Here is an 11,864-nt window from a genome sequence, read left to right on the forward strand (position 1 = left end):
AACCTCAAGACAAACAGGTTATAGAAATTCTAGGCACAATTTCAAAGTCAGAAAGATCTGAAGAAATGAATCAAAGTCAACTAGGATTAATTAATGATGCACTTTTATAATCACCTGAACTACCTGCTGTGAAATTATATATTCCAAAGAGACTTAAAGAATTGTTCAAAACGAAATAATGTGAACTCTCTAGAATAGTTTATTAAAATATAAGTAAGTCAAACCCATGATTCAAAGTATAGCTTCTATAATACTTAGATTCTAATATTCTAAATGAAAAAAAAAGTGATTTGTTGCTTGAATATTAGAAAGTTCACATCATAGTAAAAGGTACTGGAACTTAGCAGTCTGCTTATTCTGCATCTGACATATAAATGATTATTTCATTATCACAGATTAAGGATTTTTAGACTATGTCCAATACTCTTTGCGAAATGTACCGTCAAGTAACTGCTCACAAGAGCTTTATGCCCTTAAAAAAGACAAAAATATAATCTTAGAAACTGTAAAAAGATTTTCATAGCTTTCGGATTTTTAAGTTTTGACCTTATTCTTTTTGTAGGTAGTGGGCGGCTTTATGGGTTAATTAGTACTTTCAATCTTAGCCAAAAAACGGAGAAACGATAGGGTTAGTTACTTACTATGTATGCTTTTGTTGCTTGGAATTCAGCTGATTTTAATTGAATTGAAGATGTCACCAAAAGACTATCACTAAGCTAAAGGGCTCAGGCTTTCCGCAAAACGTCTCTTCCAAGAGGTTGTGATGAATTTGCGTATTGTCCGTATAACTTCAGAAAAGGAAGGGGAAACAAACACATGCTTTTGTTGCTATTTATCTCATTAGCCTTTGGTAGTTTGATCTGAGCTGGCCTTTCCAATCCCCAAGAGATCGTCGCTTTAACAGCACTGCCGCCTAGTGGTTGCTTGCTTTGGTGCAGCGTGAGTAAAGAAAAAAAATCCAAGATTTTCAATATATATAACCGTATTTATCAGTGCACTGCTGTATGAGTGTGTAAGATATCTTTCTGTGAGTTGGCTAGACATTTCTGTCCTGGTAAAAGATTAAAGCATGCTAAATTTTCATATATTTTTTCATAAATGAGTAAAAATAGAAGTTAAGATACCATTTAATTATTCTGATTTAATAAACAGAGACACAAATTACCTAATATTTTTGGTTGCCTATTATGTCAAGTATGTAAAAAAGTCATTAAAATTGAAGTATGAGCAAACGTTAAGTCAGTACCTATTCTGACATTTTATAGTACATTTATTCATTTAATGTCTAACTTTGGGGACAACAGTAAAGATGGAAGAGAGGATGGAAGGGATTTAAAATTTTCACGTGTCTAATTTGGTTTTGTGTTATATTTTAATCAAGAAAATTATTTTAAATTAAGTTCTCATGCGCTATAGGAATGCTATTTGGAGGTCTAAGGACATAGTAAATTTTAAACCAAGGCTTTCTACTAGTAGAGAGATAATAATTATGTATGTATATAGCTGACAAAACTGAGATAATAAGTTTTCAGTTTATTTAAAAATTAAAAATTTCAGTGTTTTGCATAGGGCAGTTCACATAGCACTGGTAATAAATTACTTTAGGCAATGCAAAGTTTTATAAGTTTTTAATTGTTATACATTTTTATGAGCAACAGTGAGAATATAACTGAGAAACCAAATCTATGATTTCATCTATGATTTCATAGATATTAATATTCATGACTACCTCTACATGAATTATAACGCTCAGGCACATACATTTATGTTAAATTTGACTCTCGTTAAAATGGATTAGACATATGAATTACAGTGATTCCAAAAGCCTGGATTTTGCTATTTCCGTTCTTCTGGTGCCATGTAACATGTTCCTTTGTCCAAGGTATTTCCTGTAAGCTGTAGTTACAACTAGAACAAGGCTGTCCAAATAGAAATATAATATTAGCCATAAACATAATTTTATTTTATCTTTTATACACTTATTTTAACCATCGATGTACTTTTTTTTTTTTTTTTTTTTTTTGCCGTACGCGGGCCGTCACTGTTGTGGCCTCTCCCGTTGCGGAGCACAGGCTCCGGACGCGCAGGCTCAGCGGCCATGACTCACGGGCCCAGCCGCTCGGCGGCATGTGGGATCTTCCCGGACCGGGGCACGAACCCGTGTCCCCTGCATCGGCAGGCGGACTCTCAACCGCTGCGCCACCAGGGAAGTCCCATCGATGTACTTTTAAATTTTATAATGACATTTAAAAAAGGAAAAGAATTAGCTGAAATTCATTTTAATATAATTTTAAAAAATCTAACATACACAAATATTATTTTAGCTTGCAGTCAATATTAAATATTATTGAAGTAGTTTACATTCTTTTTTTCATACTAAGTTTTTGCCATCTGGTGTGTATTTTACATTTAAAGCACATCTCCATTTGGCTTCGGCACATTTCAAATGCTCGATAGCGCCACAGAACTAGTACTGAATAGTGATGTCATCAGATTAAGGTTCAGTTTTTGGTAAAAATATCCCATAGGTGGTGGGGTATACCTCTATTCAGAAGCACATGCCTGATGGCTTTTTGGTGATATCGGCAGTCAGTGATTACTATTGTCTGAATCTGATATTCATTAAAGGTTATAAAATAGTGGCACTGAAAATGTTAAATTCCTTCTTCATTTATTAGATGAAATACTTCTATGAAAAGAAGCATCTCACCTACTACTTGGTTACTTGGAATAGTTTGTATAGAGAAAGCAGGATAAATATTTGATCTCTCCCCTTTATTTTCTATTTGTAATTTTAAAAATCGAAGTATAGTTGATTTACAATGTTGTGTTAATTTCTGTACAGCAAAGTGATTCAGTTATACATATATATATTATTTTTCATATTCTTTTCCATTATGGTTTATCACAGGATATTGAATACAGTCCCCTGTGCTATATACAGTAGGACCTTGTTGTTTACCCATCCTATATACTAGTTTGCATCTGCTAGCCCCAAACTCCCATTCCATCCCTCCTCCATCCTCCCTGATCTCTCCTCTTTATTTGCTAGTTTGTGAAGTAATGATTTTGGTTTCCCTGCATTTTCAAGGATGGTCAGTAGTCTTTTATTTCCATAGTAGCATTAGGAATACACGAAGTTTAGCACACTTGATGTGTTTCAACTTATTGCAGTTACTGTGTTTATTAAAGTTTTCTCACCTTTGGCTGCTGGGAGCTTCTTTAACTTAATATCAGCATTCTGATATCATCAAAGCTGCCTTTGATATTCTGATATCATCTTACATATTTCCTGCCACAGATCTGTAATCAGCTGTTCAAGGAGCACTTGATTCCTATTAGTAGAAAATGGTACGTGGAGACCATGATCTCAGTGTGTGAGATCGAGCACTTGTTTCTAAGTCTTTTCAGAGGACAAAGCTAGGAATTATTTAGTTTAGTAAAATAATGTGTATCATAAAATACTTCTTATTCAAACTTAGTAGTAGAGGATTTTAGTTTTTGCTGTGTACTTTCCTTACGTCAAATATTCAGGTTTTCGATGATACGAGTATAATTACCCATTTGCTTTTATCCATAACACACACACATGGTCTCAGAATAAATATTAAGATACCACCAAGAAAATGATGAAAATATCAGTTTAAGCTTCTCTGTAGCTGTTTTTGTCCTTATGGTAACATTCCACTCAGGACAACAGTCAAATCTCTGTTTCAGACACTTGGAAGCGTCCTCCTGGTGTTGTTGTGCCACCTGCTGGACATAAGGCTCAGCTGTCGCATTTTGATGTTTAGAGATTGCTTTAGGTTAAATTTAATTTTATAATTAAAATAAAATAAATTTTAAATAAAATAAATTTTATAATTAAATATTAAATTAAATTAAATTTTAAATAAAATAATTAAAATAAAATAAATTTTAAATAAAATAAATTTTATAATTAAAAAAAATTTTTATATGACTCTAAAGTCAAATTTAGAAAAACAAATCTAGTTTTTATTCTTATCCCTCTTCCCCTCTGTCCTGTTTCCTACCTCTACCTTTTGGTTACTATTTTATTTTTAAATGCTCTGATTTATCCTTTCATTAAGGTTAACGTTTACTTATAACTATTAATTTTACATATGCACCTATGTCATATATATTTTTATCCCCTTCCTCTTTATTAGACAAGTGTTAGTGTAATTTTCAGACTTTCCTTCATCTGAAAAAATTACATGTATTATTCCAAGTGGAGAAAAGTATACATATATAAAATATACATAAATAATATATCAATATATTAACCTGGAGTGTTGGATTTTGCTTTGTTAAGTAATCTGAAAATCCTTGCGAAGAATTGGTGAATTAAGCCCTTTTACATTTATTAATAGGATCTAGATGTTTGACATGTTAAAAGATCTTAAAAAATTTAAGATCTGAGCAAAAATTGATTCAAAAGGGCAGTGCCAAACTGGAATTTTCTAACAGCTCCACTGACGCAAGCCTGGGGAGAAAGTTACAGAGAAAAGGTGGAAGCAAAGTGAGGAAATTACTGATCAGCTGAAGCGTAAAGCCCAGTTGGCCCTTTGTGATGGGTTGCCCTTAGGTCTCATTTTTGTAACCTGGAAGCATTTAAGGCTTAGGTTTTGGTTTGTTTACACAGGGTTCTGTGGCATCAGGGCATGAGTCTAACGGCCTCCTTGTTTAACTAATTTAACAGGCATCAGTTTTGTCACATTAATGTTATGTATATTTCCATATATATAATATATACACGCACCCCTAATCTTACTGCTTTACATTCCTGTTCTTTCACCGGATGGTCTTTACCAGTCTGATCCATGAACTGTTTGTTCCTAAGACATGGTATATGTACAGAAAGCAAAAGAACACATTTAGAAATGTTTAGGCAATCTGCCGTAAAGTCCAAGCATGTGACTGTGTATTTTACAAAAATAGCGGTTTGCCATTGTTGGGGGGGGGGGGGGTGGGGAACAAAAAACAAAAAGCAAACGAACAAAGAAAACTACTGGTCCTTCCTGACCAATAGTTTGAGAAGTACTGGTCTACAGTGTTTGTTTGCTCTCTTTGTATTTAGAAAGGTTTGTGTTTCTTTGTTCTGATGCCTTTTTATTAATATTTTGACATGAGCTAATATGTATGAAGTTACTAATATCTGTGTATGATACCTTTAATCCTCCTTTTACTACGTCCTCCTAACATCTTACTATGAAGGAAATTGACATTAGCTAGTGACCCCTTCTTCTCCCTGTTTCCCATTCCCCAGAATCTTTCAACGAATACCTTTTTCCTCCCCATTGATACCTGTGAGACAATCAGAGGGCTTCCTCTACGTCTCACATCCTCTTTCTCATCTACCCTCCATCCTTTGGCCATTTCCTCTTACACCCTCTCCCTTAGAACCTACAGGGACTCTAACTTATACAAACAAATATACTGTATTTAGTGCTCACTACGACTCCTACTGTTGATGTCTCTTCCATCATTTTGGCTGTCTGAAGCTTGTCCTCCAGGAAATTTCCCAGGAGAGACTCATAGGAACTATACTCTGGGTTCTTAAGTGGGCGTAAGCAATTGTGACCATTACATTTAAAGATCAGTGTAGCTGGATATAAACTCCTCAGGTTTCCTTTCCTTGTGTTTCTTAAACATTACCCTGTTGTCCTCTGGCATAAAGCACTGCTATTGCCAAGTCAGATGACCGTCTCATTTTCTTTCTTTATAAGGGATATGAACCTTTAAATTTGGCACCAGAAAGAATTTTTCTTTTATTTAAAGATCATAGTTTTTCTAGACTCTGTTTAGGTGCAGGGCCATTCTGGTCAATTTTGCCAGGTATGTCCTTTCAGTATGTAGTGCAAGTCTTTTTTAAATTTCAGAAAATATTCTTGAGTTATAATTGACAATATATGTTCTCTTTCATTACACAGATTCTCTTTTGTAGGTACTTCTATGACACTAGATCTCCTTTCCTGTTGTCCTATATAAGTATAAAAGTATGTATATATATTTTATCTTTTTATTTAAAATAGTTATTCTTTCCCATTCTGTTTTTCTTAAAGCAGTTTCTGTGGTGTTCATTCACTGCTTTGGTTGTTCTTATTTAGTCTTGAGATTTTAAAGTGAATTTTTCTTTCCTCTCTTTTTCCCAAATTTTATAGACTTGCTTTTCAAGTCTGTGTTTTCTCTAATTAGCATCTTTTTAAAAAATTCTGGGTTATGCTGTTCTTTCAAGGCTCCTATCATTCATTTCCCTTTTATTTAGCTTGATGTGAACTATTAGATTGTCATTTTTTGGTCGGCCTGTCTTGCCAGCATGCGTTTCATGTCTGTAGGGACATCATTGTGTTCCACAGTCCATTTTCCCTTGTGGCTTTGACTGCAATTGTTTTCTGTACTAATGTTTAAGTGGCATGAGTTTCCTTTACTCTTAGGAGGGAAGGTAGGATCAGGAGAGCTTCCTGGCTTCGCAGCTCTAGCATCCCGCATCTGTTTTGGGAAGCGTTCACAATGACAGCCTTACAGCGTCTGGTATCTACTCTTTCCCCCTCCCCAACTTTTATCTGGATCTTCTCTTTCTCGTGTCTCCTTTGCCCCTATTGTCTCTTTCCTCCTCAATACGGATTCCATCCCCAGCATTCTCTCCTCACTGTGGGGCTTTGTCTCAGAGGGGGCGTTGGTTACATCTGTTACGGGTCTCTGTTGAGGGTCCATGGGGCCCAGGCTGCTCCAGCACCACCCACAGTGGTGCTCTGTTCACCCACAGACTGGAGCCAACAAGACTCTGCAGGCTCCTGGGGCCATAGGAGGCCCTTTTGCCTCCTTTCTGTTTCCTGTAACACGCATATCTTAACGTCACCAGTCACTGATTCCAGCCCACACATATACTGGGGCTACACAGGGATATGTTTTCCCACCACTTGACTGTAGATGTGGCCTGTGAGGTTTTGCTTTTGCTCTCCTAGTTGCTCTGTTTGTATGGGGTGACTTGGGGAGTTCAAAAATGATGCCATCTTGCTGCCATTTTCCAGATAACTGTTAAAAAGACTGAAAGTTTGGAGGTTTCTGTTTTACGTGGTTAGTGAGCATCTCTATGCCTATGTCTACGGTAACGGTTGTTCTGACGCGCTACGCTGTTTCATCATCCTGGTCGCATCACCAGCCACGCGTGTTAACGCTCGAATCTTCAGCAGTGAAATCTCCGCGGTTCGGGGATCTGCTGACGTCTTTTCCCACTGCCAGGACCCTATCTAATGCCTCCCTCTCCAGTCTGGGAAGAATCCCACTGCGGTCCCGAGTGTCCTGGATGCTGACACAGGCCAGTAGAACACGGCTGCTCTTCAGAAGTGTCCCTTCGTGATCACCGGGCCTTGAGACAGTACGAAACACCTCTTCTTCCTTTCCTTCCCCAACAGGGTATTAGCAATGATTCCTTTTTTTTTAATTGAAGTATAGTTGATTTATAATGTGTTAATTTCTGCTGTACAGCAAAGTGACTCATTTATATATATATATATATATATATATATATATATATATATATATATATATACACACACACACACACACACACACATACATTCTTTTTCATATTTTCCATTATGGTTTATCTCAGGATACTGAATCTAGTTCCCTGTGCTATACAGTAGGACTTTGTTGTTTATCTATTTTACATATAATAGTTGGCATCTGCTAATCCCAAACTCCCAATCCTTCCCTCTCCCACCCCCCTCCCCCTTGGCAACCAGAAGTCTATTCTCTATTGTCTGTGATTCTGTTTCTGTTTCATAGATAGGTTCATTTGTGTCATATTTAGATTCCACAAATAGTGATATCATATATTTGTCTTTGTCTTTCTGACTGACTTCACTTAGTATAATAATCTCTAGTTGCATCCATGTTGCTGCAAATGGCATTATTTCATTTTTTTATAGCTGAGTAATATTCCTTTGTGTATATATGCCACATCTTCTTTATCCATTCATCTGTCGATGGACATTTAGGTTGTTCCCCTGTCTTGGCTATTGTGAATAGTGCTGCTATGAACACAGGGGTGCATATATCTTTTAGAATTATAGTTTTGTCTGGATATATGCCGAGGAGTGGGATTGCTGGATCATATGGCAACTCTATTTTTAGTTTTCTGAGGAACCTCCATACTGTTTTCCACGGTGGCTGCACCAACTTACATTCTCACCAACAGTGTATGAGGGTTCCCTTTTCTCCACATTTGTTATTTGTAGACTTTTTTTTTTGGTGACATGATTTTAATAAAAAATACAGCTGAACATTTATCACAGATTCTGTGAAACTATACACAATGACATTCTCTCTTCATAGTAACCAACACTGATGTGTGTAACTTGAATTTTTAGGTGGATTATTTATAATCCTTTGAAGTGCAGTTTATTTAAGGGTTTAAGCCAATCACAGGATAAAGGATCTTTCTAATAAATGAGTAACAGTAAAAAGATGATATATTTGGATAAATCTTTCAAAAATCAGAACTCATTTTGCCAAATGTACTTGTGTTGTAATAATACCCTCCCCTGGCAAACCCCAAACTTGACTTAATTGCTGAGGATTAAAAAGATCCTCTAAAGAGCTTTTTCTGATGTTAACGTTTGTCTGTTCGATACATACTAACTAAAGCGAACTAAGAGTCTAGAGTAGTTCCTTTAGCCCTGAGTTCTATAACCACAATGGAGTTCCTGTTTGAACTTAAGAGACTGTTATGAACTTTCCCCGTTCTATCTGAGGGGAAAATGAAGAACTCAGTTGCTTCTCTGACTCTCAGCGCGGCATAACTGTGCTTTGGGCTACAGTGTTAATGTCTAGGATGAAATTAAGGTAGCAAGAATGGGTGTCATCTAAGAAATAACCAGAAAATGCTTTAGAATAGAGAAATGAACTCTGAGAGGAACATTTCTAGGAGCTGTCTGACAGGACAGGAGGGACTGCAACACGAAGGCCATTCACCGCTGTGACTGTATGTTGTCTGTTTTTGTTTTTGTCCATTTCCTTCTGTTGGTGGAAATAATTGATTCCAATTATTTCCTGCTGCCACCAAAAGATGACGAACAAGATTCCTTTTCAACAGTAACAAAGGAGCAAGATATTTCTTAAGGCAGCAATGCCAGCCTGGCTTTACTCTACTTGAAGACTATTTCCCTCTTGAAAAGCCTCTTACGTGAGCATCTGCAAAGTCGTATGTTGCTGTACTGGCTCAGCAATTATTCATCCAGATACTTTAGGGGTTGGAGGTGGAAGGAAAATAAAAAGGACTTTTCCCTCCAGGTGTACACACAAAGCTTTAGCCGATCCTAGGAGTGCTATGATCACAGGTTTCGGTTTTCCTCAAAGTTCCTCTTCGGTAATTCTGGATGGAGCTGATTAAGGCCCCTTGGCTCACGCCATTCACAGCCTAGGGCAGAAGCTGTGTGGGTGCCTCTGTGCTCTCAGGAGGCAACGGAGCTGCTGGTGGCAGAGGAGGAGGTAATGCGGGCATCCCTGCCGTAGAGGGTGGAGTCGGTGATGATGGGGATGTGAGAGGCGAGCTGGCCCCAGATCCTGCTGAATTATTGGAGTTGCTGTATTTTGCTGAAGGCTCTTCACTGATTTCAACAGCAGATCGTTTTGACTTCTTTCTAGCTATAATCTCCCTCTGTTTTCTTTCTTCTTCAGATCCATGGTGAGGCTGAGCTCTCAGCAGTCTTTGATGCTGGTGGACCTGTTTCTGTTCGTCAGTTAGCCTCTTTTCTGTACATTCTTCGGCAAAGCTCAATGCCTCTCTTAACTTTGTGGGGATCTTAAACCGTGGCTTTTCCAAGGTAGTTATCAGAACATCACTGAATAATGGCATCTGTAAGAGCCAGGAAATGGTGGACCCGTCATCTTTACAGGCTTCACAAGACAGCGTAGACTCCAACATGGCCACCACAGCCATAGACAGTGCAGGAGAGGAGAAGTCTACAGGCACTGAGTCTGGTGGTCGTCATCTCATCCAGTAAGTGGCCGAAGCAGTGGACGTCCACACTCTCCAATGTACTGATTTTCCTGAATTGTGAGAAATAAGATTGGGAGAAAGAAGGAAGGCCCAACAAGGAATTCTCAAGGTCCAGCAGCCAGCAAGTGTCCCCTTCCAGCATCACGCTGGAAGCATGAAGGTGCCCATAAGGGAGTCCCTTGTCATGGAGAAACTTTAGTACCTCTAATATTTGTCGCCTGTATGTTTTTATTTGCTGGAGTTCAAAGCCTTGAATCTTCTTAGGGTTGCGGTAGTCCCTTAGGAATGGGTCTTTTGGTTGATCAAGTCCTTCAAAGTTGCTTTTTCATTAAACATTCTAATTAGCAATGCTGAGGATTTGTCAGGACCAAGGTCAGCCCAGCTTAACACTAGCCGCTCCTTTGGCTGATTTTTACTCTTCAACAAGAAATACTTCTTTCTTTTCCTCCAACCTGTGTATTTCAGTGGTTCCACCACCTCCCACTTTGGTTCTGATTGGAAGAACGTGGAAACCTGTTGTAAGGCAATCTCAGTATAGTTTGCAGAATAGTTGTTTGGATCTAAAAACATCTTAACCAGCTCACAATTAGACAAGATATGATATGTGGTGATAATGTTGATAGTTCTGAAGACCTTTCTGCTTCTCAGCTATGAATTCACGATCCATGTTACCAATCAGTTTTTTGGGAGGAAGAGGTAGACTTAGGCCTGCAATCTGTTGTTCAGCAAATCAAAGTCACTGTATCTCCTAACAATCTGTCAGCTATTTTCTACAGAAATTCCTCTTTGTACCCAAATGATATATTCCACGTGGGACGGCAGGCTCTGGCTCACCTCGATGGCTGCTGTCAGCGGCACCGTGTTGTCCAGCAGGACCTTGCTGGCCGGTGGCTTCTCCATGGAGGCCATCCCGGAATGCCCATCCACCAACGCCTCGGGACCAGGGCCAGGTCCAGAGGCACGGACTCCCATCACTTGCCGGGATCTGCTGCCACTGCCCAGACTTTTTAATGATGGCCATTCTAGCTGGTCTGAGGTGATATCTCGTTCTAATTTTGATTTGCATTTCTCTAATAATTAGCACTGTTGAGCATCTTTTCAGGTGCCTATTGGCCATCTGTATTTCCTCTTTGGAGAAATGTCCATTTAGGTCTTCTGCCCATTTTTCTATTGGATTGTTTGCTTTTTTTGTTGTTGAATTGTATGAGCTGTTTGTGTATTTTGGAGATTAAGCCCTTGTTGGTTGCATCATTTACGAATATTTTCTCCCATTCTGTAGGTTGGGTTTTCATTTAGTTCATGGTTTCCTTTGGTGTGAGCACTGATTCTTAATGAGGGTGGTAGAGGATGAGGCTTAGAGAAGTTTGACCCCAGTGGGAAGATAGAAAGATGAGGAAATACACTGGAAGCATTCAGTAGTTGGGACAGAAAGCTTCCCAAGGGATTCTATTAGGCATCTGTTAGGGTTGTGTTTGGAGTCTCTACCCTGGGTGGTCGAGAGAGAGAGAGGAGGCCCTAAGAATTAGCCCTCGGTCCAGACGCCTGGGGCAGAGAAATGGGAAGATGACTCTTTTTTTTTTTTTTTTTTTTACATATTTATTGGAGTATAATTGCTTTACAATGGTGTGTTAGTTTCTGCTTTATAACAAAGTGAATCAGTTATACATATACATACGTTCTCATATCTTTTCCCTCTTACGTCTCCCACCCTCCCACCCTCCCTATCCCACCCCTCCAGGCAGTCACAAAGCACCGAGCTGATCTCCCTGTGCTATGTGGCTGCTTCCCACTAGCTATCTACCTTATGTTTGGTAGTGTATATATGTCCATGCCTCTCTCTCGCTTTGTCACAGCT

General features: G+C 38.4%; 1 pseudogene; it reads right to left on the minus strand.

Annotated features, from left to right (window-relative positions):
• Positions 1–9,316: 9,316 nt before the first annotated feature.
• Positions 9,317–10,918, minus strand: LOC116738893 (annotated as a pseudogene).
• Between the last annotated feature and the right edge of the window lie 946 nt (positions 10,919–11,864).

Source organism: Phocoena sinus, chromosome 14 (assembly GCF_008692025.1).
Source record: "Phocoena sinus isolate mPhoSin1 chromosome 14, mPhoSin1.pri, whole genome shotgun sequence".
NCBI classification, from domain to species: domain Eukaryota; kingdom Metazoa; phylum Chordata; class Mammalia; order Artiodactyla; family Phocoenidae; genus Phocoena; species Phocoena sinus.